The sequence below is a fragment of the Papio anubis genome, chromosome 4 (assembly GCF_008728515.1).
Source record: "Papio anubis isolate 15944 chromosome 4, Panubis1.0, whole genome shotgun sequence".
In the NCBI taxonomy this organism is placed as follows: domain Eukaryota; kingdom Metazoa; phylum Chordata; class Mammalia; order Primates; family Cercopithecidae; genus Papio; species Papio anubis.
In genome coordinates this window covers 90326161-90332735 of record NC_044979.1, presented here as the reverse complement: position 1 = coordinate 90332735, position 6575 = coordinate 90326161, and the positions used below count along the sequence as shown (strand labels likewise).

The following is a 6575-nucleotide window of genomic DNA, read 5'->3' as shown; positions in this document are numbered from 1 at the left end:
ACACTGGGATTTGGCCCCTTGTCAGTGAACCTCTCTGTGTCTCTGTGTTCAACCTTTTAATCTCAGGTTAGAGAATAAACTTCACTGTGGCATAACACTTATTAGGTACATGAAAAACAAGAGACAATATTACCAGGATATAAAATGTACTGCTTCTTTCTTACAGAGTTTCCAATTGTCAGAAAAATTTACTTACTCGTAAAATCCCACTAATGGTGTCCACAGACGTAAAAGTATGTGAATAGATGTTAATATTTTTAAAAAGTTTTGCATTTTCTTGTGCAAAATTTTAAAATGTGCAAGATATTTACATAGATAGATAGAGAGATAGATAATGAAGCCTATTATCTAAACATATTAGAAAATGAATTAGGAATATCCGCCACCCCCTTGTCTTGGGTTTCTAGATTGTGAGCTTTATAGAATATAATTAAACATTGATATTCCATTAAAGAACTTACTCACTATCTGGTATTCCAGAAACTCTGAGAAAATTATTTTTCCCACTAAAGTGGGTGAAGTAATTGATATGTTTGTCAACACACAGACACATACACATATATTGGTTAATTGAATGCACAAAAAGTGCTATTTTAATAGAGAGACACAAAATATTACATATTCATGGGACTTAGGGACAAAACTATGTCTTGGAAATTTTCTGGAAAATCACATAAACTCCAGAGAAGTTGATATAAAGACAGCTAAAGATCTTCCCAAAGAGTGATCTTGGTTTTGATAGTGGCAGTTCTACCAATACAAATACAAAAGCGTCAACAAATGGACAACTCTTTAGATTACAATTATGACTCAAGTAATTCATAGGCATTCCAGTGAAAACTGCACAGAGCTCTCTCTGCTGTTACTTGCAAAAGGCTAGCATGGAAATATCTTGTGCTCATGTGAAGAGTTGGCCCACATTTCCTTGAGTGTTATCCTGAAAGCAACAAATGACAGAAAAGAGTGATGAACATCTAAGCCACAGCTTTGTGGGGGTCAATTTATGGATGATTCATCTTACGGTTAAGTAAAGCTCCAAAAAATGTAATGAGGGAAACTATGAAATTGTTACAACAACTTGGCTCACTTTCTTAATCTGGGGAAATAAAATCAATCTGACCTAAATTTACTCTGGTCCTAACATTTTACTATGATTTAAGCTATTCACTGAAATTAACTGGTAAATGGCATAGTCAAATGTTTTCAGAAAGTTACAGGATGACAATGACTCAGGGACAAAGTGACCCAGAAAACGGATGTCGTAGCAGCCCAGGTTCTGAGTGTCAATACATACTGAAACAGGACAGAGAAAAAACTCCAGGGGGAACTTTCTTCCAAGTTTGCAAATGTGCCCTTTCTTTTTCCAAGATAATGTCATACTGAGAAAAATCTGAACAAGGGGGGAATATGCTGTTTCCTATCACTCTTTCTGGTATATTTGTACTACAGGGGGCAAACATGGTGACTTTAACATACGACACAGGTCACTGAAGGCTACAAAAAAAAAAAAAAAAGGAAACAAAAATCCTTTTGATTATTAAATAACAACAAGCAATAGCTTGTGTGTTTGAGTTCCCTCTCCAGCGTAGGAAATCACTAGTTCTGCTCCCTCTGAGATACAGAGAAGGGGTAGAGTCTAAATTCTAACCCTAGTTAAGAGAAAAAAATTACCTCTGCATTAATGAGCAACCTGACAGCTTCCATGTGGTCAGGCAAATTTTAAGTTAGAAGGAACTTTAAGCAAGACTTCCTCATTTCATTGACCAGTTTAATGTAGGTCAAATATATATACATGTACTATAGCCAGGCACTGTGGAGATTTAGGATATTTAGAGATAAGTAAAATCCAGTACTTGATCTGATGGAGTCTAAATATACTGGGATAGGTAGTGACAATGTGGTAAGAGTTGTGTGAGAGGTAGGTATCACTCAGAGTTTTGGCTTCAAGCAACAGCAAATGACTGTGGCAGATCCAAACTGAAGAGCAACACACCAAACTTCAGTCCCAGAATTGCTGGGAGGGGCTGAAGAATCAGGCACATGGCTTATGAAGCCAGAGCAGCAGCCAAAGCAATGCCACTGAATAAGTTCCTTGTTTCTGCTAAGACCCAGGAACCACAATTTGCATGACCAACGCCATGAGCCCTGGACTCTGAACCCCACGGCCACCACAGTCACATCCGGAACAGCATGTTGTTTGCACAGCTGCCTCTGCTCACCACAACAGTGGGTTCTCTTCTGTCACTGCTTCTTTGTGTCATCAGTTCCTAATCCCTGGTCCCAGATAGCCATGTCTGATTGCCATTCTAAGTGCTTTGCCTCTCCCTTATCTACAAGGGCAGCTGGGACGGTAAGTCATTGGGATTTCAGCTTCTATGTTGGTTGTAACCATTGCATAAGTCAGTACAAGAAACATGGTAGGGGTAAGGAGGTCAGAAGAGACTTTCTTAAGGAAGTGATCCTGAGCCACGTGCTGAGGATGAGCTAAGGCCCCAACTTTACATAGCTGGTGATACTCACACAAGCAGGCTAAGGGGCCTCCAGTCCTTATGACATAATTAGAGGAGAGCTGGGAGGACTTTCCAGACAACAGCCACCTTCACCAGCCAGCCCTTTTGTCTGATGTTCGACACAAAACTCATTGTATAAGTCATCAGGATCTAGAAGGTTCACTTCCTCCACAGTGGCTGACAGCTAGAAGACACAGCAGAGCATGTGGGGACCAGAAGAATCCCATAGAAGCAGAGGTGTGGGGAACTAGCAACTGTTGAAAGAATTCCCTTCCCTGGGGGAGGAGATCAATGGTTAAGAACTATTTAAATAGTCCGAAGTGCAGAGTTTATTCTTTAGAGCCAGTAGATTAGATAATAGGGGAAGGGATCCATAAATGCTGGAGTTGATAATCGGAAATCATAGATAGAGGTAGGGCCAGGTCTCCAAGACCATGGGACTGAGGACTCTAGGGAGCCCAGTCCTTGGGAAGCTGTTAGAAAGGCAAGTGCACAGCAGGGATTGGAGCTGGTAAACAGTGAGTGCTGACCCACTAGGGCTTTCATTTCGGGTACTGTCAAGGTTTCAATTGCTAGATTTAATACTTTGCCTTTCTGCAAATAAAGGCTGTGGGAGCCACACCAGACTAGACTGCAGGGGGATTCTGATAACAGTACTCATCATGCATGGCATTTAGAGAGTTTTTTAAATGTAAATGTTTTCTGGGAGAGATAAAAATGGCGTTAGGCATTAACACACACACACCTTAGAGTTAATATCTCAGTTATTTTATGCATTGATTGTTTATCACAAACATCTACATGTACATTAATGAGTTAATGAGGTGGGGATACAATAAAGTCTTGCCTTCAAATAGGAATGTAAGGCTGCATATGTACACACACACCCACGTAAACCAATGAAACAAGATACACAATGTGTCATGAGAGGAGCAGATACAACATTATGAAATTGATTAGGAGGAAGAGAATAACTCAGATTAAGACAAACTGAGGAGGACATCTTTGGTGAAGAGTGTTTTTCATTGAGCTTTGGAAAAAATGAAATCTCTGAACATTTAAAGATGAGGAAAGATAGTTTCAGGGAGGAGAAACGCCATGCAGAACGCCATCTGTAGGGTCTGGGTAAATTAAGAACCATTTGTTTTGGAAGAAAATATAATGACATAAAGGAAAGCTAGATTCCAGTAGAGAGTTGAGGAACCTGTGACAAAGAGAAACAGACAGCTCAGTGTGGATTGTGGGATGAGTCAAGGGGAAACTTCAAAGGGAATCTGGGTGGATTAGGTGATTTGGCAGCATGACAGCCCGGGATGCATCAGGGAGGAAGGGGCAGTTAGAACAGTAGGAGAGAAAGTGCAGAAAAGGGAAAGGAAACTTTTTCTTTGTCACTCAGAATGACATGGCAGATGTCATTCTGCCATTTACTTACTTTAGATGAATCCTTCTATTATGTTTCTGAACCCAGACCCAGCCAGGACTTGTCTCTATTCGTTTTCTGGGCTGTGTCTAACAGGAAATAATAGGCTAGAAAGAGATGCTGTATGAGCAAATGGAGAAACACATTTGTTTTTAACATTCTCTGTTGCTGATTTTGGAAAAAAATGTGAAACTATTATTGCACATTGCATTTTACTAAGTTTTACTTTTTTTCCCCTTCCTTCTAATTTTCTCTTTCTTGAATTTTGAACAAAATAATACTGAAATATACAGAAGTAAAACACAAAACACAGAAATGGAAAGTAAAATGGAAGAAAATATCAAGAAAACTTTATTCTTACATTTTAAAGTGTTATCTTAAAAATCCAGAGCACTTTAGAAGGTGAAATGCCAAAAGGTCTCCATTATGTCTTTAGCACCTTTTGAGTGACAGTCACAGTGCTGATGTGGGGGGAACTAGTTAGACCCTGTCACTCACCAGGGAAGACTTTATTCACCTGTTCCACAGGGCAGTGAGGCACCCTCAGCTCTGAATCACCGAAAGAGAATCTGGTGGGGCAAGTTCCAGCTGCATGAGGATTTGTTTGCATAAATATTTTTTAGTTATTGCCAAGACTGAGGGTGCCTTCTTACTCCCTGGCAATCATTAAACCACTTTTATTTCCTTTCATAGAAATAAGATTATATTTACAGATTGTTCTTAGATATACTCACCTGATTTTTTTTTTTAATTGCTTTTCCACCTGCTTCCCCTTTCTTCTTAGGGTGAAACTCTAGCCATACGCCCTCTTCTGGTTTCGGGTGAGGAGCCTGAATTGTGGGTATCGTAGTTCTCTTACCTTTTGGGGTTTCTGGTTGGGCAGCCTTGGAGCCACACCGGTAGAACTTCAAGTCCCAGGTGGCTCAGGAAGCAGGGGTGCAGTCGCCTGCCTGCATATGGAGCAAGGCGTGTTTGAAGAGTACCCGATTTTGGTAGAGTGACTTCTATTCACTAAAACCATGTGTCTGAACTGAAGAAGCTGGGGCTCACTTCCACAAATGTAAGTGCTGCTTTTTAAAAAATAATATTCCTTTCACTATTGATATGTGCTACACACTAGGAAGTTGTATCATTTCCAGAAAAATTTAACAAACCAACTGCTTAGATCAAGTCTTGCTTTTAAATAAAGGGAAGGTAACTGTTATTCTGTGGGCTTATGGGACATGTGTTAGAATAAACCTCATGACATAGAATAGAATAATACCTTGAGACATGGTTTAGAATAAAGTAGTTTATTTTTAAAAAGCAGGAACCCATGTGGCATTAACCATCAAAGGCAAAAAACAAAACAAAACACTCTGAGTTGCTTAAAATATGTAGATGGCTGAAATCCCCTAAAAAGTTTAAATATTTCAAAAATCATACAGGTATGTTTAAGAGACTGTGTTTTGAAGTTAGATAAAGTTGCAATCAGCAGCCCCACTGCTTATTAGATTTATGACCATTGACAAGATGTTTCACCTCACGAAGTCTCAGTTTCCTCATCTGCAAAGTGCGCATAACTTACCTCATAAGGTTAATAATATTAAATTAGCGCAGTGGGTTGTACTGAATAGATAGACGATAAATGTTGGAGGGTAACTTGGCTTCATCCTAATTAAGTTTCAATTAAGCTTGGAAAACACACCAAAGAAACAAAAAGACAAATACTGTATGATTCAACTTACATGAGGTATCTAGAGTAGTCAAATTCACAGAACTGAAACGTAGAATGGTAGTTGCCAGGGGCTTAAGGGAAGGAGAAATGAGAGTTGTTTAATGGATATAGAGTTTCAGCTTACAAGATGAAAACACTTGGAGACTGTACAACAACGTAAATATATTTAATACTATTGAATTTACAGTTTGTAAGTGTAAACACAAATAGGATGGTAAATTGTATGTTAAGTTTTTTACCACAATTAATAAAGATAGATTTTAAAAATTTATTTTTAAGATCAAAAAGCATGTAGTGAAAATTCCAATGCCTTCCATTTATTAAAGGTCTTCCTAATTCCCTAAAAATGTCTTAAGTCTATATTCCGTGGGTCTAATTTAGGATTGATATTAACTTATCTGTGTTAATGTCTGGTTTTTACATAGCAATTACTAGGAGATAATGATGAGTTTCAGGTATATGCTTAAAGTGATTCTTTTATGCCCCCATTAACTTAATTACATGATTATCATTTATTCATAATAGTGATTTTTAATACGATTTCATGGATAGTGTACAGAATCTAGAAATTATGAAGTCATAATTATTAGTTACAATTTGCTTAAAAGCTTTAGTTATGACTCATTTTTAAAACTTAAAGCAAAAATATTATTTATTCCAGTTTTCTCAACTTCCTTGTAGCTAACTTACAAATGGAATATTTTTATCTGTTTGTGTTTTAGAGATAATGTAAACTATTAAGGCAAAGTTTGTTAAACACCATCTTATCTTAAAATGTATTGACTGATTTGGAGGACAAAAGACATTTTGGAATTATACTGATTTTGAACTTGAAGACATGTCTGCTGAATTTTTAGATAATTCTTTCTTGAAAGACCACACATATGCCTAGGTGTCTATTAAGACTAAACATCTCTTATGGTATTTG

General features: G+C 37.9%; 1 long non-coding RNA gene across 2 annotated transcripts; it reads right to left on the bottom strand.

Moving 5' to 3' along the window:
• Positions 1–562: 562 nt before the first annotated feature.
• On the bottom strand, positions 563–4904 carry LOC101019245. Of its 2 annotated transcripts, none has more exons than XR_002521029.2 (4): positions 4665–4904; positions 3943–4050; positions 2521–2785; positions 563–937 (listed from the first exon to the last, which is right to left on the bottom strand). It is a non-coding gene; the product is annotated as an uncharacterized LOC101019245 (long non-coding RNA). The 2 variants fall into 2 exon arrangements; XR_645013.4 differs by having other exon boundaries at positions 566–937; positions 2521–2694.
• Positions 4905–6575: the final 1671 nt, after the last annotated feature.